Below are 25,864 nucleotides of genomic sequence, written 5' to 3'. Positions count from 1 at the left end.
GCACTAGTAGTCTGTTTTGTTTACGTTGACTGACATTTTTTCCCGCTTAACTGCTTATGAACTGTGCACAGTTTGGGTTAGCTTATTCCTGTTGATCGTGTAATTTATATTTAGTGTTTTTGTCGTACTTTCGTTATATCAGTATGTACTACACTAAAAACTGTTGTGTGCCGGGTTGTCAAAACAGGACAGAAACCCGTCACAGATTTCCTCGTGTTTGTGACGTGGAAAGATTTCAGCACTGGAAACGTGTGATTGCTTCGCTGAAATTAGCTCTCATTAGTAATGAGCATATTTACAAAGTCTACAGGATATGCAACAGTCACTTCAGTGCAGATTGCAAATGGGTAGGGACTGTAAACTTGAAAATTATGGTAAAGTAATACACAATAGTGATCAGATTGCATTAGAATTCAATAGGTTCTTTACAAACGTAGCTGACACACTAAATGTAACTAACAACACTCAATTAATTACAGCCATTGAGAACTTTAAAAGTAGGTGCCCTTCTAACAAAAAAAAATATTTATTTACATCTTACATCGATAAAAGAAGTAATAAAAGTCATAAAACAGTTGAAAAACTCAAACTCGACAGACGTATATGGTATATCAAACAAAATTATAAAACTTGCTGTGTATCAGATTGCAAAACCGTTATCAATCTTAATCAATGAAGCTTTCCTTGAAGGTGCAATGCCAGATTGCCTAAAAAAAAGCTAAAATACTACCTATGTTTAAAAAGGGAAATCCTCTAGACGTAGCCAATTATCGACCCATTAGCTTATTACCAATATTGGAAAAATATTTGAAAAAGTGCTATATAGTAGACTAGCATCATTTCTTAGAGACTGTGAAATTCTTAATAGTAATCAATATGGCTTTCAAAAAAACAAATCAATGCTAAACGCAATACACAACTTTACTAGTCAAATTCTAGAAACTCTGGAGGGCGGTAATGCAGCAATGGGAATTTTTTGTGATTTATCTAAAGCTTTCGATCTCGTAAATCACAAGATATTATTGGAAAAATTGACTCATTATGGGATCAGAGGTAAATTGCATGATTTATTGAGTTCATACCTGCTAAACCGTAAACAAAGAGTTGAAATAAAATCACACAGTAAACTAGATCTCTCAGGCTGGAGTGACATTAAACATGGAGTTTCTCAAGGAAGTAATCTAGGTCCACTCTTATTCTTAGTGTACATTAATGACTTGCCTTCTCACATTTTACAAGGGAGCACAGTTCTCTTTGCTGATGATCTTCAATATTAGTGGAGGGAAATAATGTAAATAATGTCATACCAAAAGCTAATCTAATACTTGGACAACTAAACAATTGGTTTGAAGCTAAAAAACTTGTTATAATCCATCCAAAACCAACTGTATAAATTTTAGTAATAAACATTGTATAGCATGTGATAAAAGCATTAATTTGAAGTTCAACGACAATGTCATCGGGAGTCACAAAGGTAAAGTTTCTGGGCGTAAACTTAGATGAAAAACTAAAATACAATGATCATATTAACTCAATAGTAAGCAGGCTCAGTAGTTCATGTAATGTGTTAAGACGACTAGCGGATACGGTAGAATTAGAAACGCTGAAAACAGTTTACTATGCCCAATTTCACTCTGTAATGTCGTATAACATTGAAATCTGGGGCAATGCAGTAGGAGTTGATAAAATCGTAAAAATACAAAAAAGAACTATCACAATAATAACAAAAGATAAAAAATAATCTCACTGTAGACCAAAATTCAAAAAACTTAAAATCCTGACTGTCATAAATGAATACATTCTGAGAAACCTTTTATTCATTTATAAGGAAAAAAACCAATTAAAGAAAACATAGATATTCACACATATAACACCAGAAATGCTAGTAAATTGAGGATAGTTGAACATAACACTAGGCGATTTGAAAATTGACTAAATTACATGGGAGTAAAACTTTACAACTTAATATCACAAAATAACTAACATAAACAGTTTACCAGTATTCAAAAAAACAATAAAACCTACTCTCTGAAGGAATTCTTTAATTTGATTGATAATAGAGAAATTGAACTGTTAATTTGTTGAATGGACTTGTGATAACAGCTGCTTCATGTTTTCCATAAAATATTAAGTATCACTATACAGTTAAATTGGGTAACATGTTCTGTATTTTTTTTTGTAACTTGCATCATGTAAATATTAATGTCTGCACATACATATTTGTATGTAAAGGGAACTACATGTATAACTTGACATGTTCTATATCCCGGAGCCTTGACTCCATGTGGAATCAAAGGAACAAAAATACAAAATAAATAAATAAATAAACTCCAATTCTGTACCAACCCTCCTATTGCCAGGTTAGTAATATCAAGTTATGCCCTAGTATTATCTGTTTCTGTTACTACAAATGTATTCGTTCATGTCGGCCTAATAAATGTCAATACAAATTGAGGGTGTACCGGTGTTACGATCTGAATAATTGGTGGGAATAGATAGCGCCACCACGTGACCCGGCTTGATACTCTTACTCAGGGCATTACGTGGCTCGTGTTTGCACGTACTTTATTACAAAAACATAATATATTAATAAAACAAAAGACACTCACTTACTGTCTTTTCGTGACATTATTTTAGGGGCGAAAAGAAAAGGTTACAATATTATTAATTACAAATAGGGGGTGCGGCGCACTGCAGCTAAGCGCCCACTTGCTGTAGTTCGTGGCGTGCAGTTTAAATCTCACACGACTATGTACGTCCTGGTACAAATTCCGGGTAGGAAAGGTGTGAGAAAGGGAACGGAGGATGATCAGGCTCATGGGGCGATGCCCCGGCTGACGTCAATTGCCCCCCCCCCCCTCGATTAGCCAGTCATGCCGACGTTTCCTTTGATGTCTGGTGGGCGTGGTCGCTCCTGGTGTGCGCCCTACCTTCCAATGTCCGTATCGCACAACAGCTGGGTTCCCGCGCGGGCACGCGGGTTCGCAGTTGGTATCGCGGCGCCGGGACTGGTGTCTCTGACGCGGGGTCCACTTCCTCCCTCTGCGCCATCTCGTCCTCCTGCATTTCCTCCACTGTCACGCTGAACATAGAGTCCACCAGAGAGAAGTGTAGCGGCCACAGCGGCTCGTCTGGTGACTTTGGTCTACCCCCCGTTTCCTCTGGTTCCCATATGAGTGGCTGGGGCTCTGGTTGGTCTGCCATTTCGGCCGTGTCACTGAGGAACCCCTTGAAAGGTGAGGCCCCTTCCCCCGAGTCCTTGAACAATCGTCTCGGCCGGGTAGTCCTCTTTGCCGCGGGCGTCTCCCGGTCCGCCTCTACTTCCGGGAAGCCCCTAAACCCGCCCTCGTCCGTGTCCGTTGTTGTGGACGTGACCGGTTGTGCTGCCGCTCTGTCTTCCAACACGTTCTCCACCTCATCCTGCCGCGTCACTCCTCCGTCATCCGTCACGCCCGCCGTCTCATCTCGCCGCGCCGCCGCTCCGTCGTCCGCCACATTCTCCGCCTCATCCTGCCGCGCTATCCTGATGTCGTCCCGATGGTATTTTGTGGCCTGGCCGGAGGGTAGTTTTATTACAACTGCCGTGGGTCCCACTTTGATCACCGTCACCGAGCTGAGCCACTTTGGCTCTAGTCCGGCGCAGAAGTTGCGACGGCCGGAGGAGAGTGGGTGAAGTCGGGCGTACATACCATAATTGTTTGACTATTTAAAATCATACTTCTGGAGAAATGTACTGAGTGGAAGCAGTGTAGTTCACAATATATTAACTCATTTTACACGGTGAGTTTCTCCAAGAGGCCTATTATACCATGCTATTTAATTTTCTAACTACTACTACTCCGTAGCCTGTGTAGTTTCTGGATGTCTGTAACTACATACTATGTCATGATTACAACCAACAAGTCCTTGTTAGAATCTTGAAGTATACTAAATTGTAAGCAAGGAAACTCAGTTCCAAATTTTGACTGTTAAGAGATATTTCCCAATGGGACTAAATTGGGCCAGGGAGATAAATGACCCAATTTGAAGTAATTGTAACAGAATTTATGGGTGGACTATTTTAATGTATACTTGTTGCCTTAAAATAAAATTCACATAAATAAACACTGTTGATACGATTCATAACACTGTCACCAAAGTTTGAAATTTTTATCTACTCTCTAGAATTACATTAATAAATGCAAGAAATGTAATACAGGAAAAAGTAACAGTAGGCTGACAACTTCAAAAAGAAAATTATTGCCTATGTAGGTGTAAATGTTTAACAGTTATTGTCAAGCACAAATTTTAGTTATGTATAACAAAATTTACAGCACATTTTCTGAACATTGGTGTGAGTACATAACCTTATGACAACCCAAAACTCGCACTTCTCATTATATTCCTAACACAAATCCTAAATTTTTAACATACACATCAATATTTAAATGAGCTAATTTATGTATAAGAAGCTGAAATCAATCATCATTGTAATGATTACTTTTGACATATCATTTTTTTTATTATTATTTGAAAGCTCAGATTACATTTGTCGGATTTTTAAAGTAAACAAATATTTAAAAATTAAGATAACTCCTAAAAGAAAATACACTTCAAAAATTATATTTTGAAAGTAAATTCAATCAATTGAACACATCTGTTCATTCATCACGTAATTTTACATAATGAACATAATTCATACTGTATTATTACTGTCAACGTACGTCGTCTGCTAAAGCCCGCCACACACGGTACAATATTCCTTACAATATTGTATGCTAGGAGTCGTACTGGCTCTACTACTTGTTTCTTCACTCGAATTCAAACTGGATACTAGTATTTTTTTTAAAATCCTAACCTAACTAAAACTAAGTGTATTTGGGAGGGGTTCGGGTTAGGGAGGGACCTAAGTGTGTCTCAGGCCGAAGCCTATACGCCTTAGTCATGCTGGGATTAGCCATGCAGAGAGAGGGTCGCATGCATCGTGTGCTAGGAGGGGATTGGCGCCATGACTAACTCCCCTCACTCTTAACTCTAGACTAAACTACTAGATAAGTTGGGCCCAGGTAAAATCTGCATAGACACAGGGAAAACCCTGGGCACTTTTATGCGGGATGCCAAATTTCATGCATTAATTTCAGGCAGGGTAATGCGGTAGAAAGAAGGATGGTTCAGGAAGAAGAGGTGGTCAGAGCAGAAAGAGTCTACCATGTGGGGTTTGGGCGCTTGGACTTAATGTCTGCATTGTTTGTTGTTCTGTAGTTCTGGATCTTCTGACCAGGGACACGAGCGCCCTTGGTGGTGGCTGGCCACACCGGGCCACCCACTCTGCCTCCAGTAGCACCTAAACTAAAAGAAGAAAATTAGAACACCTTACTTACTAAACATACACAAACAGAACATATTTCACTATGTGTACGCTCTGCTAGTGCGCAGCGTAGGCTACATTATTTAAGATATTTTAAAGCTAATAACTTATTATGAATTAAACTATTATATTTTTGGTATTTTATTTTTTTTTTTTTTAATTATTCTCTCTTAGGGCCGGTTTCACCAAGCAGGTTTAATTTTGTTACAAAACGAGATTTACAAAACTAGATGAAGTATAATCGTAAGTTTAATTCCGACGTGTGTTTCACCATCGTTACACAAGTTTAAATTAATCGAGATTTCCAAAACTCGATTTATAAATGCCTTCCACAAAAAAACGCCCATTACCTAGCTAATATACCCGAATATCTGTCGGAGATACCCGAATATGTATTTTTTCCCCTCTTGTAGATGCAGCTTTTGGCCGAGCGTAATTTATGATGGCCGCATCAACCTAAAAAGAAAAACTTTTAATTTTTTTTGAAAAATTAGTAATACCGTGTAAATTGTCATATCGCATATAAACATGATTGGCAATAGTGCAGTTTCAGCTGTAATTAAAGAAAAGCGACAAAGAAGTCGAAATCTTTCGACACATGAGAAGTCAGTTTTGTTATATCAGTCTATGTGCAGACTGTTTCGACAGACGGAAATGGGTTCTGAAGTCCACTTCATCATAGTTTTCAAAATAATTACTCCTTTCGCGAATTGTACGAGGTCGATGCAAGGGAATAAAATCATCTCCATCCGAATCTTCTTCAAATATAACATTGCAAGCTGCTCGAGCCATTTGTTTACCTACTGACGTCGACCCAAGTGTCTCCTCGGCTCCTTCAGGCCGTTATGCCTCGTCAACGTCCTCCCTTGTTTCCCCAGTGCAACATCGGCAGTGCATCGGCCAGGGACGCACCCGCGTGCGCCCTAGCATGCCAGTGGCTTCTTTTGTGCAATAATAATTCTGTGTTTGTGTATTTTCCCAAATGGTCACGGGCCTCAAAAAGTATGCAAATAATGTAATCATAATTTATTAATTCTGTAAATTTGCTTGTGATTAATGTTTCGTTTAGCTGTGTAAATATTCTGTGTTTTCTCAAGTGTGCTAGTATGTATTGCAGCCTGGCACGCCGTGGAGCGGGACCTCTCCCACGCCGGCCGATTTCTCCTCCCCTCCCCCGCAGCCCGCGGGCTCCAGCCCGCTGGCGGGCGGGGAGAGTCAGTCGTGTTCAGGGCTCGAACCGAGACAGTCGTGTACGCCGCTCCGCGCTGCTCGCGAAGCGCGTACCTTGAGCTCGTGGCCAGTTATACGTTTTAGTTCACGGATTGTCGCGGCAGCCGAGCTGCCTCCGCGAGTCATTCGCCGTCTTACTGAATTTACGAGTCTTTCGAGGGACGTTACCAGTCGAGAGTTCCGGAACGTGGACGTGCAATTAGGGGTCTCTGAACTTTCGTCGTCTATACGAAACGTTACGTAACGGGCCGCGCACGCATTGCGCTTCTTCGCAGAGTGTAACCTTAAACGGGATCAGTACAGTGAAACCTCGTTAATAAAATACCGGTTATTTCAAAGTTCGCGTTTATTCGAACACTTTTATTTCCTCCTCAGACTGGGATAGCATATTTAATGTCAATCAATACGGTTAATACGAAATATTCGTTATTATGTATTACGAAGTAACCTCACGTCCGCTCACGTAGTGTACTATTGTTTTATTATCGGATAAACCGAATGAAATTTTAGAACAAGAATCGCACACTTTAATCACGTGCACGCAACTTCACTATAATTCTGTTAACGGCAAATAATTTGTACGGTAAATGGTCTTCAGTCAAACCTCTATCTATCGAACTCGCATGTATCGATTGTCCGTGTTTATCGAATACTTTCTACGGTCCCGGCAAAATTGCCATACAACTAAGGTTAAAAAAGTCCGCTTGTACCGATGATCGAATTATCGTTTTGTCCGCATTGATCGTACAAAATATGTGGTCCCGTCACTATAAATTATAATAGATGATCGTTTAACCATAAAGATTTTGCAGAAATAACCATTTCTTAGAAAGAAACTGTCATAAAAACAGTAACGATAGTATACAGTAGTAAAAATCAACTTAAATCTGCAGCCAAGTAATGGAGCACGTAAATATGAAGAAAAGACAAATGAACAACAACTTACGAAGTAATTGGATGATGTACCATAACTACAGTACAAACCCAATTGTTATCCTAAGGTAATTACCATAAAAAGAACTAAAGATTCTTTGTCGATAACATAATTACTACAGGGCCCTATTTCATAAACACAGTAATAATATTAGTTCCTAAATAGTAGTGAAATAAAAAGTAGTTATTAGTGTAGAAATTTGTGTTTCATAAAAAAAGTTGAAGGACTGCTAAAATAGTTCACTAATTTTATTAGTTTAATAGTCAGCTGATGTTGGTGGGTGATATTTTGATGTTTACATTTTTGAACATTGTGTAAAAATGGCTAAAAGAGAACTTAAAAACAGGAAATATGAAAAAATTTAGAGAATAGAGATGTTCTGTTTGGTGCATTTTCTGGCACTTTAACAAAAGATGTGAAGAAGTTATGTTAGACAGAAATTCGTGATTATGTAGTAGCAATCGGTTTAGTCACAAACGACAAAGACTAAGCCAATTGACCTACAGACAGTAGCTTTTTAGAAACATTGTGCATGTCTGCTATGCAGTGGTATTGCACACCACTACCAAGCCAGTGTAGTGCTATTTGCAGTGGTTGCTTAGGTGAAAGTGCCTGGTTCCGTGCTGTTGGATGGAATAAAAAAGGTTAAATCCTTGTGAACACATAATTAAAAACACTACGTGTTAACCTAAAACGTTCATTGTACTCATATGTTTCCTCTAACTACATTTAGGTTTTCCTTTCTTGAAAATGTCTTGGACGTCTTACTATTACATCATCTTCACTTCCACTAGAATCTGAAGATTCCATTTTCATTGTTAAATTTTTGTACTTCACAAACAGATACCACTGCTGTTCTCTAAAAATTGATGACTCTTAAAATGATTTATTACAAAGCCAAGATTGATAAATTTCAGTGCTAATAATCAGTGAAATATATTTGTGTTTGAAGTTTATGAAACACTCTTGATTTTGAACTCATTTTATCACTGATTATTAGGAGTCCTACACTACTAGCTACTTTTTTACACTACTAGTTTTATGAAACCAAACTTATAATTAGCTGCTACTTCTATGACTCCTGACTCCTAATTATGAGACTAATAAGTTTTATGAAATAGGGCCCAGAAGCACGATAGCTACCACATTTGCACTACAGTTACCGTAACAACCGAGATGTATATTTACCGTGACGGTAATGTATTTATTTATGACATATTAAAAATAAAGAACATTATTGAAAAATAGGATGTTAAATTTTTATATGTACGTTTGGCACATGTTGGGAAGAAATAATGCGATCTGAAAAAATGCAGTACTACTACGAAAAGCGAAAAGGGTAATCGTGGATTTTTAGGTTATGGCAGTCTCTCGTTTTTCAGTAATATCGGCCGAAAATTAACAAGCGTATCGGAAGTCGGCAGAAATGCCGATTCAACTAAATATTGGCAAAATCGGCTTCTTCAGTACAGCTCTACATTTGATGACATGAGTAAACATATTTCAGACTTCAGGATATTGAAAAAGACTTTAATTTCCATGTTTTTTTTTGCAAGTGTAAATTGAATTAAGTAAAATACTTCCATTTTTATTTATTTTTCAACTGATGTAACTGATATATTTCTGACATTAATTTTGAGATTGAAATATTTTTTAAAAATTCTTAGAGTGAAGTCCACTTCAGCATTAATTGTCTTGGAAAATGTTCTGGCTGCTAGTGATGTAGACACTGATGTCTTGTCTTCCTTCGACAAACTTTGCAGTGCAGTAAAGGACATTTATGTAACTAAAAAAGTGCAGAAAAAAATCAATGAATTTTTCAAGCCTCTTTAATTCTCTATTTGACTAATTTTCGAGTAAAAAATCAATACTTGATATTGCCGATTATTATTAATGTGAGCATATGCACCTGTTAATACAAACCTCGTTAATACAAACTGCAAAATTTTAGGTCCCTTCAGGTTTGTATTAAAGAGGTTTCACTGTATTACGTTGGAAAATTCCCAATCCGAGTCAGGACGTCTTAACGGACAGTACGGTCTTACGGGAGTCCGGGTCGCCGCGGGAAGGGCGCTTGTTCCGCAACGGTTCCGCCAGGCTGCGGCAGGCTCCAAAACGTCAATAAATGAGGCTCGTGAAATCGTCAATGCTGAGTTATCCTTGGAACAGCCAACCACTATTCCTCCTCACCTGACTCTCCCTCCAGGTCCCGTATTTCCCGGTCCCGGCCACGTCGGCCTGGACCCACACCTCACCGACGAGAGCAGAACGGGCACAACAGGACTATTACGTAAACGGGGAATCAGAGACCAGAAGCCGAGGGACGACAATACATTAAGCCAGATTAGCTGCGCAAATTTGGAAGAACTTGGCCAGTTAATATAAAATCTCGTTTTACTCTGGAAAATCGAGATTACGCATGTAGTGAAACGCACACTCGACTAAACGAGTTTACATTGAAACTAATCGAGATTAATTTGCTTAAACTACGTTGGTGAAACCGGCCCTTAGCCTAATATATTATATTACTTTATTTAGTATCTTAATATCTACGCACTTAAATAGAGTGGTAGAACTGCCAACATATATAAAGTCACAGGCGAATGGGAACAGAGCACTCGTATTATTGTTTTAAATAGCAGTGCTACCCATCGGAAAGCAACATGCCACTCGTATCGGCATCCCCAGCTCGATCGGTGTTTATTTGCACTGACAATCCGTGCAAACACGTATCAAAGGACACGACTTCTACCACTAATTTTAAATTATATCGTCGCGACGCACCACAGGCCTACCATACCCGGCAGCAAGCAGCATACCACTCGTATCGGCATCCCCAGCTCGATCGGTGTTTACTTTCACTGAATGCGAGGGCAGAGGGCAGGTTCAATGCAGTACGACACTCTTTGTCGCTACGTTTTGTAGCCTAACTATTTATTATTGTAATTAAGTATAAATTAACATGAAGTTACGTTGTAATTCGCGAGGAGTATTTTCATTGGCCGGACGAGTCGGCCAACCACAGCGTAGCTACGGGGGCCTGTGAGCCAGGATTGAAACCGGCATTTTATATTTCCGATGCAAATTCGGATCTTTGTCGCCAAGGGAGGAAATAAACAGATTTTCACTTAATTTACATTTATCATAGAATTTCTGAGTAGTCCTAAGATAATAATCCTTTAATAATTCGAGTTTTAGCTCCCTATGCATGGCCCTGACCGGACAATACACAGGTGCTTCAGTCGCGATACGAATGCTCTTGTTCTGTATTCTCTGTAGCTTTTTCAGATGGGATTCTGCTGCTGTCACCCACACTGGTGCCGCATAGGTAATAATGGGTTTAATTAGCACGTTATATATGGTTAATCTGTTTTTAACTGAGCTACCTCGTCGTCGACTCATGACTGGATAGAGTGTCATTAATTTCGTGAATGCCGCCTTTCTTTTTGCTTCTATATGATCGCATCATAGTAATTTACGATCCATATGTACGCCTAAATATTTTACTACGTTTTTGTGCGGTATTTCTGCATTGAATAGGGTTAATTGCGGCCTATTTTTTAGTGGCGGGAGATGTTTCCGAGTAAAAAAAAATGGCTTCGGACTTTGTAGGATTAACTTTAATTCGCCATTTCGTGCACCAATTTCTAGTGAGTTTAACGCAGTTTGAAGCATTTCTGTTGCAAGATTTAAGTTGCGTGACCTACTAAACAATACTGTATCGTCGGCGTATAGGCCAAACTGTACTAGGTGATTTTCAGGTTTAGGCATGTCGTGTATGTAAATGTTAAATAAAACGGGTCCCAGTATGCTACCATGCGGAACGCCTGCTCTGATTCGTTTCTCGTCTGACAGTGCCCCCTCTGTAGTGACTCTGAACGAACGATTGGCTAAATATGAGGCTAATAATTTTATATAGCAGTCGGGGAAATCGGCTTGGTATAGTCTATAGATTAAGCCTGCATGGAAGACTCTATCAAAAGCTTTCTCTACATCTAGAAACGTTGCTACATTATAACTGTTCCATGTAAATGCTGTTACTATTTCTTCCGTCATGCCTACTAGTTGTTGCGTAGTGGAATGCGCGCTGCGAAATCCGAATTGTTCTTTCGGCAATATGTTGCGTTCTTTAATTTGAGTATTGAGTCGTTGCAAAATTATGTACTCAGCTACCTTGAACATTATACTTAGTAAGCTAATTGGCCGATAGTTTTGTGGCATTGTTTTATCTTTACCAGGTTTATGAAATACCATTACATTGGCCTGTTTCCATTGTGAAGGGAAATATTGCAATTTAAACATGGCATTTATTAATTCAGCTAAGTACTCTAGAATTTCATCAGGCAGTTTCTTAAGGACAACTGCCTATATGCCATCTATTCCCAGAGCTTTAGGCGGTTTCATACGTTTAATAGCCTGCTTAACTTCCTGCAATTGAGTTAGGTAAGGCTCTGAAGTTATAGGCTGATTTAGTTTTATTCTTAATTCCCTATATATCATTGTATTAAATATGGGGTCGCAGAGCTCGATATTAGGTTTAAATGCTTCTTCTAATGTGTTCGCGAATGCCTGTGCTTTATCTATTGGTGTATAAGTGACTCCAGTGTAAGTTTGTAATGGAGGAATTTTATCTGTCTTGTGGAGGAACCGCTTTGTCATACTCCAGGCGCTACCATTTTGCACCTGGAGCTGGGAGACTTTCGCCTCCCATTGGCTGTCCCTCCACAGAGTTATCTCATCGGAAATTATTCTTTGTAATTCATTGATACACGCTTTAAAGTCACGCTGTCTACGCCTAGTATGTTCGCGCCTCAGTCTACTTTTCTGTGATATTAAGTCCCTTATGTATGCCGGCAGCTCTCCCTGCTTAAACTTAACCTCCTTTTCTGGGATGCACGAGTTTATTGCAGTTTGTATATTTACTGTGAGTTCTGTTACTGCTGTTTCAGTACATTCTTTAGTTTCTAGGTTGGCAGCATCGGCTGCGGGCACGTTATCTAATAGATGCGTCTGAAAGCCTCGCCAGTCAGATTTTTTATAGTCTTTGATTTTTTCTCGGCGGATTGGTGTCAGTGTCCGCGTCATCGAATATTAATTGTACTGGGAAGTTGTCAGACGACATTTCATGGACGACTTTGAGTTCGAAACCCGTTTGGACTCTCTTATTTAAAATGATATCTAGTATGTCGGGGTTTTGCCTTAGTGCTCTGCTATCGTGCGTGGGCTCTGAGGGAGCATAAACTTGATAATTTTTATTAGACTCATGCCGTTGCAGCAGGAAGCCATTGGCTGTGTTGCTCCGACAGTTCCAATCCTTATGCTTGGCATTAATATCGCCAAATGCTAAAAATGCAGGAGCTGAGCCATATAATATGTCCAGCTCATTCAAAGTGAGAGATCTACCCGGCCGTGCATACATGGAAATAAGTACTATGTGTTGGTTGTTGATTTTAATATTTATTGCAACAGTTTCTTATCTATTAAATGCAGGTAAATAAAATTCTGTGTGCCTAATGCTTCTGTGGACCACTAAGGCCACCCCTCTGCTTCTGGTGTCACGGTCGCGCCTGTAAACATTATAGTTTAATATCGTTAATCTATCTGTTGGTATTAGGTGTGTCTCATTGATGGCCGCGATTTTAATATTATATTTTTGTAAATGATCTGTAAACTCGATTATTTTGTTTCTAATTCCTCGTGCATTCCAGTAGAGGATGGTACCTAAACTACTGTCTATGGGATTAGTGTTCGCGACAGGACCTAAATTAGGGGTGTGTGGCATTGAAGCTGGCCGCTAGTGTCTGCACGAAGCCCATGGTGGCTTGTATCTTTTCCTCAAGGGACATGGCCGCGTCGCACCATCTGGCCATGAGTTGGCACATCGGTTCAAGGGCCTGGGACAGGTTTGGGTCCTCAGTAAATGTTTTGGACTGGCCCACGACCTTTAGAAATGCCTTAGGGTCGGGACCTGGCTTACGAGTGGAGCTGGGCTGCAACGGAGCAGTTGGCAACACTGCAGGCGCTGACTCAATCTGCATTCCAGTGTCCTCGTGCTCGTGATTCACCCGGTGCGCCACTGGGATTGGCTTCGTGCGTGGTGCGATGGGGGGGGGGGGGGGGCGGGGTGCTGCGGGGCAGTCTGTACCTGCCTTGGAGCAGGCTGTTCCTCCGGGGCCCTCTTCCCCTTTCCATTTTTATGTCCCGAATTGTGTTTTTTCGGGGCTCTCTGGGGCTGTGGCTGCCCTCTGGACCTCCAAGAGTTGGCCACAACAGGTTATTCCAACTCGTACCTGTTGTCCAGCACCGAGTACTGGTTTGGGCTCTGCCACTGTTGAGGAGCAGGGCAGCTTTGGCCGTGCCATACCTGTCTGGGTGGCTGGGGCTGGTAACTGGACGAGCCAGCTTGTTGTGGCTGAAATTGTGTTTGTGCCGCAGCTGCAGCTCGCTTGTTTTCGCGAATTGCGCGCTTTGACTGCAGCTCCCTTTCCTTGTGTTCCTGCTGCGGGAGATAGCGCCAGTTTTCACTCTTGTAAGCCTGGCACCCTCTGTAGTTGGCGCAGTGCGGGCCCTTGCAGCTCGCGCACTTTGCCTTGTTCCTGTCCCCTCCCTCGGGGCAATTCTCTGTTTTATGTCCCTTGCTGCACCAGCGGGACACAGGGGATGCTCTGCAGCCTTTCGTGGGATGCCCAAAATGCTGGCAGTTGCCACACTGAAGGGGACCTTTCAGGTGGCGGTAGGCCTCGACACGAATGCTGAGGTTACAGAATGTTTTTATGGCGTAAATCCTATCTGAGTTTACGGCCTTCGGGAGCTCGACCACAAGTTTATTTATTGGCTGCCTTGTTTGCCTGTTGCATAGGAACCAGAAGTTCTGTACGGGCAGGCCCATTTTTACGAACTCTGCCTGGATAAATTATTTGTCGATGCTGCTGTGCACCCGACAAAAGACGAATTTATTAGGGATCTCGTCTGGCTGCAGTAGAACAGAGTGCTGCACACCTGCCTGCTCTAATGCCTGTACTGCACGATGGTAGTCCTCTATCGTGGCAGTGTGGATCATTAATTGGTCGTGTCCTCGACTTACGCACATCTATGTCATATGGAAAGCTGCGTCCAGTGCAGCTTTGATGACCGGGTAGCTGTGGCCTTAATCTACAAATACAAACAGGGGTTTTACCTGTACTTTCTTTGCCTGAGGGGCAGGGTTCTGTGGCGCAGGGATCGTGCCTGTATCAGCACTCACAGTCGGCTGGCTGGCTGAGGCGCCACCCTGTCGCCACGGTTGTTTACGCGCACGCTCAGCGTGCTGGCGCGCGATGGCTGGGTTGGTGAGGGGAAGACGCAGCCTGTCGCGGTTTTCTCCTCTTTTCACCTTCTTGCTCGAGACAGTGATGAATCCGTCATCGCTGCTCATCTCTGCCTCGTCCTCACTCGGCAAGGGCATAATTATTCCTTCCATCTGTATCTCTGTACTGTTATCTCTCTGTACAGTAGACATCCTACAACACACTCGCACTCACTGACCAACAAACTTGAAATTAATCGAGGTTTGCGGCTAGGCTGTAGGGGCAGCTACGCCCCGGGCGTTTTGTGTGCTTACACTCTTAGCCTATATTCTCTATACCACCTCTGGCCTGTGTACAAGTACACAGGCTATACTTGTGCGCAGAGCTCCTCTTCTCACGTCGGTCCTCTCTCGCGTCCCCCCTCTGGATACTAGTAGCTGTACTAGCTGGGCTACTGGTTTTGCGTAATAGACTGTGTCCTATTTTCGTTGCTTGCTGTGTTACAATATTTAAGGAGTGGCCAATCAGAACTCACGAAAACAGCACAAGGGATTGTTTACACTTTTAAGCGCGCATGTCGTGATAAACATAGACGGAAAGAAGTGGACTAGTGACCAAATTCTCATTTTAATAAATGCATACAAAGAAGAGCCTTGTTAGTATGCAGTAAAAATGTGAATTATAATTAAAATTTGTTGTGGAGAATATTCTCTTATCAAAACTAGTAAGGCAGCTAGAATCGTGTGCAGCAGAAACTTGTAGTGCGCCTAGTGTTTCAGCTTGTAGCCTACACAGTACAGAAACCACTAAGCATTCTAGTAAGCAAACTAGTAGAAAATATTGTACAATGTGCGGTGGGCTTAACAAAGCACTGTTTGCCCACCATTCTGTCAAATTCAATTGGAATCAAAGATGGCCTCCCACTAGCAGTCTATATATCTCTAGGTCATTGGTTTCTGTGCATTGTGGAGGTAGTAAAAATATGATTAAAGCCCACCGCACACAGTACAATATTTTCTACTAGTTTGCTTACTAGAATGCTTACTGGTTTCTGTACTGTGTAGGCTACAAGCTGAAACACTAGGCGCGCTACAAGTTTCTGCTGCACACGATTCTAGCTGCCTTACTAGTTTTGATAAGAGAATATTCTCCACAACAAATTTTAATTATGATAATTCACATTTTTTACTGCATACTAACAAGGCTCTTCTTTGTATGCATTTATTAAAATGAGAAGTTGGTCATTAGTCCACTTCTTTCCGTCTATGTTTATCACGACATGCGCGCTTAAAAGTGTAAACAATCCCTCGTGCTCTTTTCGTGAGTTCTGATTGGCCACTCCTTAAATATTGTTACGATCGCGCTTGGCTGCAGTGCTTGGCGTCGCCGCGCTCGTTCGGCTTGTCTGCGCCCCCTTCCACCCGCATCCTCTCCCTGGTATCTCGTGTCATACTATCTCGCGACATCCTGACCTTCGCAGCGCGCACCTGCACTGCGGCATAAAAGGACTCAGACATGTTTATCGGCGCGTTCTGTGGGAACCCGATGCTTGATGCGTTTATCGGCGTTCTTTGAGCAGCCGCCGTGTCCTTCGACAGGACTCACCACGCGTTTCTGGGCATTTCGACGGCGAAGGTCGCGCGATATCTCGGAGACACAGTGGCGTAGCGTGCCATCTCGGCGCCTGGGGCGGGAGACCCATTTTGCCGCCCCCCATACTAAATTCAATGAGTGCGAAAGAGAGGCATCGACACGAGCCGACGCGTGAAACAAAAGATTTTGTATGAGTAATTAACATAATAATGAGTGCCGCTCAACTCGGCTCGCGCGCGCCGGGCGGCGCGGCGTGATGCGATGTTGCCGTTCGTATGTAAACAAACAAACGTTATAAAGAGCTCTGTCAGTGATTTCGCAGTTTTTCTTTTAAATAAATATTAAAAAATAGTTGGTGCGCAAAATTTGAGATAAAAATGGAACATTATAGTGTGTCTGACATATGTAATGAATGAATCATAGATCAGATCTCAACCCGCTTCACCGGCGACCCGCCCCCGCGGGCTGCCGCCCGGGGTGGGCCGCCCCCTCCGCCCCACCCACGCTACGCCACTGCGGAGACATGCCCGATTGTTCTGGACGGGAACCCAAGGGCTATATAAGGAGGTTGGGCCGACCTTCGATTCAGTCTGAGCAGTGGCGTAGCGTGCCATCTCGGCGCCTGGGGCGGGAAACCCATTTTGCCGCCCCCATTCTATAGGTGCTTAATTAAAATTAAATTTCACATGCAATGAGGTACCTTTTATTGAAGTTAAAATAGGATGAGCGGTTTTACAAGCGGATTCTACGGGCCTTATGAGCAGCGAAGTCAGAAATAACTTTGTCAAAATCAATATTAGCAGCCAATTCTTGTTCAATCGACAATATAGTCAAGTTTGATAGTCTATCGGAGTTATGTTCTTATATATTTTTAACGCCTTTTTGGTAATTATATTTAATTTTCGGAGCTCCGAAGTATATGATCAAATTATAATTTTTCGGGGGAATTGTTAAAGTATTTTTTTAGTATTATTATATAGCTATTTTTTATAAGTAGTAATAGGGTATGTATTTTATGATGGATGCACCGATTTGTGATGAAACGATTTTATGATATATATATATATATATATATATATATATATATATATATATATATATATATATATATATATATATATATATATATATATTAAATGTTGTCATATAAATTTTGTGTCTTTTTAACTTGCTGCCTCCTCTCACTGTTCGCAACCTTATTAGTATTTTTTAAGCCTGCTATTAGTTTGGGTTTTAATATTTTTTTGGGTTTACCTGCGCTCGCGGTACGGGGCAATATATGAGTTTTACTGTGTCCCAGTTTGCGGAAGTTGTTTGGTTTGCCCTGGGTTAAGGTCAAACTTTACAGTACAATGCGTAGTACTAAATTCAATGAGTGCGAAAGAGAGGCATCGACACGGGCCGACGCGTGAAACAAAAGATTTTGTATGAGTAATTAACATAATAAGGAGTGCCGCTCAACTCGGCACGCGCGCGCCGGGCGGCGTGGCGTGATGCGATGTTGCTGTTCGTATGTAAACAAACAAACGTTATAAAGAGCTCTGTCAGTGATTTCGCAGTTTTTCTTTTAAATAAATATTAAAAAATAGTTGGTGCGCAAAATTCTAGATAAAAATGGAACATTATAGTGTGTCTGACACATGTAATGGATGAATCATAGATCAGATCTCAACCCGCTTCACCGGCGACCCGCCCCCGCGGGCTGCCGCCTGGGGCGGGCCGCCCCCTCCGCCCCACCCACGCTACGCCACTGAGTCTGAGTCAGTCTGAGTCTGAGTGAGTGAAATCGGGAGTTCTCCCGCAGCGGAGTTTCCGGGCGATAGTGCCGCGGGTGCGGCAGAGTGGCGAAGTCCTTGGACGAAGGTTCCAGGGCAGGGAGTAAGTGAGTTCAGTGGAGTCGGGAGTTTTCCCGCGACGAAGTTTCCGAGCGATTGAGTCGCGGGCGCGGCGGAGTCCCGAGTGAAGTTGCGAGCAAGGCGTCGAGTGGGATCCTCGGCGAAGGCAAGTCTCGGCGGCGGCGGAGTGTGGCGATGGAGTCCCGTGGCGGAGACCCACGAGGGGTGCTGCGGCGAGAGTTGCGCCAGAGGTGCGGCCCAGCGAGGTGTGTGGAACGAGTGACTGGGGAATTGACATTTCTTTAAGTGTAATTAATTATATGCCAATTTAGAAGATTATTTGTAAGTGACAAGTAGTGGCAATAAATAAAACTATGTGTGTGATAAAAATCTTTAATTGCTCTATCCTTTACGAACCCCCGCAGGAAAATCGTAACAATATTGTAACACAGCAAGCAACGAAAATAGGACGCAGTCTATTATGCAAAACCAGTAGCCCAGCTAGTACAGCTACTAGTATCCAGTTTGAATTTGAGTGAAGAAACAAGTAGTAGAGCCAGTACGACTCCTAGCATACAATATTGTAAGGAATATTGTACCATGTGCGGCGGGCTTTAGTGTTCCAAAAGTTCCATCTCCGCTACGTGGTGATTCTCCGATTCGGTGCTATTGTAGAACGCTAACTCCATGGTAGAACGCAATGACATATATATATACGTCGTTGGTAGAACGGATCTAAAGACGGCTCGGGGATGTAGAGATTTTTTTTCTTTACGTACACTCCTGTGATAGTGTGTGTGTTTCGATAAACCACCATTGCGAGCATGCCATCCACCTGGATTGCGGAGTGCCGCAGTGACAAGCGAGTGCTATCTGTGGTATTATTTACCCATTGTTTACCTTTCCTGACCACGTGAAAATAGTAGTAGGTATATAAGATTTTTGCACAAGAACTAGCTAGAACTGTTATTTCAGACCAGTACAATATAAGTCAAGAATTTTTAATGGATACAACATTTTTATGAAATTTTTGTAAGTATAGCACCATTAAATTCAAATTAATTTAATTCTGGAGAACCTGTATTTTCGAAAGAAAAAAAAAATAACTAATTAATTTAGAATTGTTTGTTTTTATTTCCTGGGATGTTTTGGAATTATTCTGTGAAAGTGTTATGTTAAAGTTGTTTACCTTTTTAACGAGTGGTTAGGTTAGGTGTATGTATTGTAATTTCTGTGATGAGCCATTCCATTTCAATTCAGGCAGGAGCGTGTCAGGTCACCATCTCGGATTTGCTTTAAAAAATTACAGCAGTTACAACCAGTGCAGACAAGAAGTATGCCAAAAGGATTTTGTCCCAAAAAATTTTTTCCCCATGTTATAGCCTTTTGAAGTTGGTTCAAAATCAAAAAAGGTGGAAAAAGGGGTGTTTTTTAAATGAGCGGCATTTCAAAACTATTATACTGATTTTGTTGATTTTTTTTTTATTTTGTACCTATTATAGTGAACTACAGAGTGGAATAGTTCCAATGAGCCCAACGACAATATCTTTAAGGGGGGGAAACTAAAGAATTTGGCAAAAAATTTGAATTTTTTTGAATTTTCAAAAAAAAAGTTTTATGTGGAATAATCAATTTTCATAAAAAGTAATTCTGGTAATATGTGGACCTATTACAGTAGTTTTACAGGAAAAATTGTTTTTAATTCTATGATGCATGGAATTATTAAAATTTAACTTTAAAATTTTCAAAATTTGACAAAAGTGCCATTTTTGATTGAAAATTACTCAAAAATCCCATATTTTAAAAATCTGAAAATTTGTAACTTTGTAGTCCTCACCTTTAGTAATAGCATGCACTTTGTTGGATAGTGTGTTTTTGCCTGTAAACATTTCTAGAATTTTTTGAAAATGTAATTTTCTTACATTTTCTAAGGTCTGCACACTCAATTAACAAATGTTTTGTTAGTTTCCAAAAAGTGAGATGTAATTTGTAAATTGGGGAAACCTTGGGAATTACAAAAGGAGAGTCTGTGTATACATTATCACATTAACATAATATGCACAATACATATACACACATATAATACATATGCATACTCTTTAACTTGCATGAAAACCAAAATTTCAAAGTAAAATTGAAACCAACAATATGTACCTATAATTAATTATATGTAGACTGCTTACCCTTCCTCAACTATATGTAACATATATTGACAAACTTCCTAAAATATTATTTGGCTGATTAAAGACAGTAGATCTGCTGGATCTTCATCAACTCAGCTTTGTCGAAAGTGTGGAGTCTTGCTGATTGTCCAAGTGGAGTAGGATTGCTTACTGCTAACAAAACATTTTGTAGTGGTACCGGACATTCATCCTTCTTCTTTCCAGATTCCTGTGGCCACTGAAACCCTTTAGCTGGACCATGGGGATGCATAAAAGACACTGTCATGTCGTTCAACTCTTTAGATATACCAGTGATCTGTCCCATCCACCAATTCTGATCGTATACACAAGCAACGAACTGGCCTACTTGGAAATCATTTATTGAATAATGTGTTTTAATCTGGTTAGATTGTACAACTATTTCTATTTTATCTTTAATTGTGTGTCCCATGTATGTCTCATTTTTAATCAGCCAGTAATGTTTAGATTGTATTCCAACAACTGGTTTTACAGTAGCCCATTCTTTTTCCTTAGATGACCTATACATTTGAATTGTTTTACTTTCAAGAGCCAATAGAGTTATCTTTGGTACAAGGTTACCTACTTCAGCAACAAATGAAGCAGAATCTCTAATGGCATTAACACACTCTGCCCGAAGATTGAACTTAGTTGCAAAGTGTTTACACAAACCACCTATTGCATCACATGCACTTTTGCCATGCCCTGTAGCAGAAAAAATCCATTTTTTTTCAACAGTTTGAGTATTTTTACATAGTTCATACAGCTGAAACCTATTTTTGAAATGTCCAGCTGCCCCATCTGTAATGTACACTATTGAACTCAAAAGTTCTAACTGACAAAATTTTGAAATTTCCAGTTTTATAACCTCTAAAGCACAGAGAACGTGAGCAGAGTCGTGAGCTATATCATCAGATACTATAACAAAACTTCTTATTTCCGCACCAAAGTATGCAACACAGGTAAACAGTGAAAGCTGATCAGTTTGCCAGTGGTAAGTTTGGATTTCATCAGGCAATACAACTGACCAGTTCTCAGCAAAATCAAAATGTAAAACAAGAGCATTATTTTGTTGGACAGAACTTCTTGCTTCAGCTATTCCTTCCCTTTGTATTTTCCTAATGTAACTGTGAGGAATAGCTTTTTTAACCCAATGCCTTACATGTTCCAGAAAATTATTTACAGATACAGTTTTTTTTATGAGGTCACCATGTTCCCAAATCGCAAATGTAACTTCTTCCCCTTCATCCAAGCCAAAGTTTTCAACAGTTAATGTTTCTGTGCCAGGACAGTCACCACACTCCTCGAGCCAGCAATCTTCATTCCTTGTTTCGTCACACAAACACTTCAGTAGAAGATAGTCTTCATCAATTTGGTTATTTGTTACATTTCGAAGAGCTACACAGATAAGTTGCATGTTACTGCAGTAAATACAAGAACACACAGTCTGTTCTGGCTGAATTTTCACCCATCTTGGTCGTAAGGCATAAAACTTTGAAAGACTAATTTCTATAAGAGGATTATCTTTTTTGAATGCTTTGTATGCCTCTTTGATGGACCTTGTCATGAATCTTTTAACCTTTTTTACTTTCTGGCCATTACCATCCTTAATGCAAATAACATCTTTTTTGTTTGGACTTTCCCTTGAACAGTCTTTACTATCTTCTAGGTAATATGATAATGCTAGATCTTGTACCTGTGTAGGTAAAGGATGTCCACTATAGGGGTCAGGTTGAGCATAAATTCCCTTATTTTTTATAACTGTGCGACATTTATCAATGAGGTACTTTGACACTGAAGGTAATTTTTCCTTCAATACAGTTTTACTAAATGTTTGTGGTACCAATGTTAGTAGCTGTACTTTTCCATTGTAGTTACAAGTATGAAGAGCTGAGTCAATATTCGAAAACCATAGACTACAATTGACACACACAGGCATTTCATCATCAGACTCACTTGAAAGATGCACGTGATATATGTCTTGTAATTTGTTCACAGCAGAAGTTTTTAACTCATCAACTATTTAATTTTATCTTCTTTTTCCTCGCATAACCTTCTCTCCTATCCAATCTCACCTCTGAAGGGGATTTCAATGGTGATACTTCTACATTTAATGTTTTAATGAGACTGCTATTTAAAACACTTACTAGTTCATCCTCCGGAATAAAATTCTCTGATGTGGATGTTTCTTCTGCATCTTCAGCAAGTTCCAGAAATTTCTTTTTATAAAAAGTAACACAGTTGCTACACAAAATATCATTTTTATTTACTGAAACAGATACACCCACAAACTTTTGAATATCATCTGCTAAATCATTCACCTTACACATCCTCACACATTTACTTTTATACACACTTTTTTTGTGCCTTTTAATGTAGTCCACACATTTAATTCTCTCCGTACTATGAAAGTCAGACATGATTTAGTTCACTAGCTGAACATCACCCATGAACACACACAACACAACTGTAACAGCAAAAGTTTGGGAATTCCCTTGTAGTCTTGTAGTTGATTCCCCCTATGGTCACCAGGGATTTCCCTCAAGCTACCAGGGATTCCCCTTACAGCAAGCGCCTGGGAATATTCAGATAGGGACTCCCCCTTCATATTTCCCAAGGTTTCCCCTCATACAAAACCAGTTACAAATTATCACATACTATTTAGATACCAACAAAACATTTATTAATTGAGCATGCACAACATACAAAAGGTAATGACATTACATTTTCAAAAAATTCTAGAAATGTTTACAGGCAAAAACACACTATCCAACAAAGTGCATGCTATTAATAAAGGTGAGGACTACAAAGTTACAAATTTTCAGATTTTTAAAATATGGGGTAATTTTCAATCAAAAATGGCACTTTTGTCAAATTTTGAAAATTTTAAAGCTAAATTTTAATAATTCCATGCATCATAGAATTAAAAACAATTTTTCCTGTAAAACTACTGTAATAGGTCTACATATTACCAGAATTACTTTTTATGAAAATTGATTATTCCACATAAAATTTTTTTTTTTGAAAATCCAAAAAAATCTAAATTTTTTGCCAAATTTTTTAGTTTCTCCCCCTTAAAGATATTGTCGTTGGGCTCATTGGAACTATTCCACTCTGTAGTTCACTATAATAGGTACAAAATAAAAAAAAAATCAACAAAATCAGTAAAATAGTTTTGAAATGCCGCTCATTTAAAAAACACCCCTTTTTCCACCTTTTTTGATTTTGAACCAACTTCAAAAGGCTATAACATGGGGAAAAAATTTTTTGGGACAAAATCCTTTTGGCATACTTCTTGTCTGCACTGGTTGTAACTGCTGTAATTTTTTAAAGCAAATCTGAGATGGTGACCTGACACATTATCTTGCTAACTGCCTGAATTGAGGTGGAATGGCTCTGATATTGTAAGAATTGACGTTTGGGTTAGGTTAGCTGTATTTAATAATTTTAAAATAGTGTGAATGGTTGGTTAGTTTAGTTAATATCCTTTACCAGGAAATGTCTGCCAATTAAATTTGATTATAATTTAGTCAAAACTTTAATTCTCTAATCCTTCACTCTAAAATTCCTGGAGTTATTTTAGATTCTTAATTATATTATTATCAACTTGCAGATTACATAATTTCAATTTCCCAAAGTTAATTAAATACATCATTTTTTATTCTACAAATTCTTTTCAATTCTTTCACAATGTAGCATTAATTGGGTAAAATTAAAATACTTAATTTCAAGTCAGTGAAGTTTATTACATACATCACTTTTTATGCTACATATTCTGTTCTAATCTTTTCACCATTTAGCATTAATTAGATCAAAATTAGAATACTGCTCTGTAGTTTAAAAAAAAATTGTTGCATTCAAATAATAGCTTAAAGCTGGAATCACAATGCAATTGCAAACACGACACACAGAGATTTAATCAGAGGTTTGCTATGTCTGCATGATTACATGGCAACCTGGTGAAGCCTTTTTTTTTCACCTCATGGCCTGCACCATGTTTGTTATCCGCCCAAAACATTTGGTTAAGTGTACTTATGTGTTGTGTTGTGAAAACTGTTATAATTACTTTATTTTATAGAAGTGATCATGGCAAGCATTGGAAATTCAATTTGGGGACTTTTATTAGCTATATTTTACAGTAATAATTTGGAACAAAATTATCTCGTACTAATACAACTCTTCAAAAAACACGTTAAACATATCAGTGTATTCGACCTGCAAATTGAGTTTAGTCACATAATAAGTATGATATGTCTTTTTCTCCAGTGTTTATCATGTTACATAATATTTATAACATGTGCCGGATTCCCAGGAATGATATTTATGTGAAATAAGATTTAAAAACCATCTACATGAGCCTGCCAAGATTCAAACACCCTCAATAGGAAATGCAGTTTATCACAATCACATTTACGAAACTTCTTGGTAATTATAGAAAAAGATTCATAAAAATATTTTTTTGATACTTATTAATTATGTTGCTAGTAGTAACTATCTCTGCATTATTTGTCTTCAATGAAGATTTTCGGGTTCGCCGGATTGATTGGTGTTGAAAGGAACTTAGTCCCTACTTTCCATACATATAAAACGAGCATATGCGTTATTGTGGGCTCTGTTAAAAAGAACTAAGTCCATGGACTTAGTTCTTTTTAATGCTGATTATTGATTTTGGAGTTAGTTCCTTTTATGGATGACAGGCTTGTTGATTGCAGCACATTTCAATCTTGCATTGCTATATGATGCATTAGTTACACTTTCTCTGTTAGATGGCTCTGCCTGTCTAGTTGATATTGCAAGTTTTATTGAACATCATAAGATTTTATGTTTTCCACCTTCTTTGTCTATGGATGTATTGTTTATATTTGGTATTGTTGTGATGTTGAATGTTTGATGATGGAGAAAAAAGGAAAGAAGAGGAGTATTAATACTATAGATTATAAGAGAAATAAAGTTAAAAGTGCTCGTATAAGCGGAGAAGAATATGTCAGTCATGGAAAAAAGGTTGTTGAAGCAAAGAAAACTGGAGATGATTGCGGGTATGTTTATTGATGTGACATGCAAATTAATTTGATAATGTTTTCATTAAAAATGTTTCTAAATAAATTTTTTTGCTAAACACTTCACTAATAATAACTATTGATAACATAACAGATATTGGTAAAAACTAATTCTTAATAGATTATTTTATAGGTTATAAGCCATATATAATCAAACTTAAGAGTTATATGATTATGCTTATGAGTACGTAAAGTAGCTGAAAGCACACATAGTTGAAGAGATGTGTTTTGTCAGCTGCAGGCTCCAATGCTTCCAGTAAATAAAAGAAGAAAATCGTATCACTATCCTTTCATCCTTCTTGGATCTTGAAAACAAAAACCACCAAGACCTTCATCTACAGCGACTTATATAGTCAAAACCTATTCAGCTTCGGAGACCAAGGATTGTAAGTGATGAAGGAA

At 39.4% G+C, this 25,864-nt stretch overlaps 1 protein-coding gene across 3 annotated transcripts in view; it reads left to right on the top strand.

Annotated features, from left to right (window-relative positions):
* The first annotated feature begins 19,037 nt into the window (after nucleotides 1-19,037).
* The window catches only part of LOC134527156 (uncharacterized), a 100,540-nt gene continuing 93,713 nt past the window's right edge, over nucleotides 19,038-25,864 (top strand). For 2 of the 3 annotated variants that reach the window (XM_063359552.1, XM_063359551.1), the window contains exon 1: nucleotides 19,038-19,257. The gene's annotated coding sequence lies outside the window, so the exon portion shown is untranslated. The remainder of the gene's footprint in view (nucleotides 19,258-25,864) is intronic. The other variant, XM_063359553.1, reaches the window with a different exon arrangement.

The sequence above is a fragment of the Bacillus rossius genome, chromosome 1 (genome assembly GCF_032445375.1).
Source record: "Bacillus rossius redtenbacheri isolate Brsri chromosome 1, Brsri_v3, whole genome shotgun sequence".
NCBI classification, from domain to species: Eukaryota; Metazoa; Arthropoda; class Insecta; order Phasmatodea; family Bacillidae; genus Bacillus; species Bacillus rossius.
Note: the sequence above shows the minus strand (reverse complement) of the source record. Positions and strands in the feature narration are given on the sequence as shown.